The sequence below is a fragment of the Propithecus coquereli genome, unplaced genomic scaffold, assembly GCF_000956105.1.
Source record: "Propithecus coquereli isolate 6110/MARCELLA unplaced genomic scaffold, Pcoq_1.0 Scaffold827, whole genome shotgun sequence".
Taxonomy (NCBI): domain Eukaryota; kingdom Metazoa; phylum Chordata; class Mammalia; order Primates; family Indriidae; genus Propithecus; species Propithecus coquereli.
Window position 1 is genome coordinate 223,486 of NW_012154474.1, and position 1,032 is coordinate 224,517.

Sequence of the window (1,032 nt, forward strand, 5' to 3'; positions counted from 1 at the left end):
CCACCTCGAGACGCGGAGTCTGGAGCCACGTAGAAGACGGGTAACCGGACAGTGACCCGACTGGTCTGTGACCGTGCAGGCTGCGCCAGGGCAGGTAAGCGTGGCCCACGCCCAGCGGCGCCCCTGCTCTGTCCAGCCTTTGGCCAAGTGGCCTCTGCCCAGAGTGGCTGTGGCAGCTCCTTTCCCGTCTATGGCGGCAAAGGACCGGGGCCCTCATCACTCTCTCCTGTGCGGAGGCGCCAGGCACATCCGACACGCCCTGTGGACTTGAGCCTGCCACAGACCTGCCAGGCTCAGCCGCTGGGACGCCCCTCGAGGCCACAGCAGCAAACAAGGCAACAGCCCAGCCACGCTGGAACCGCGTCCCAGCACAGCCAGCGGGACCAGGGCATGACCGAGGCTGCCAGGGACTTGCAGGGCGTCCCCGAATGGCCCGCCCCGCGCCTCTCACCGCCCAAGCCAATCCCTGGAGGGCTGTTCCGCACAAGACCACACCCTTTGAGCTGCCCCTCCTGTCCTGTGCTCTTTCTGGCTCTTTCCGTCTGTTGAAGGGCATCTGTCCAGCCCCACCGTGTGCCCAGGGCCCACCCAGAGGCCAGGAGTCCGGAGGCGGAGCAGGACAGACGGGCGGTGGGCTTGCCACCCCAGAAACCCTGCTGTGCCCACGGCCCTCCCCCGCCCACCTGACAGGACCCTCCAAAAAGACCGAGATTGCCTGGTCCACTCAAAAGGCAGCGTCCTGGGTTTTGTAAAGGACGGCATTGCCCACGCCCCGAGGGTCCACAGCTGCCGGCAGGCGGGGCTGGGCCAGGTCCTCCTGCCCACCCGCCCTGGACCCGCTGCTCCCCGGGGGGCCACCTCCATCCCCTCCTGCCTCACACCGCTGGAAACCCCTGGACGCCAGCCAGGCCATGCTCGCCGCACCCCGCCCCACGCGTGTGTTTCTATGATGGCACACGACAGCGCCTCCACGGCCTGCCGTGGGGTTCACACCCCAGAAGCTGCTCAAAACTGAGCAGCCCAGAGGTTCGA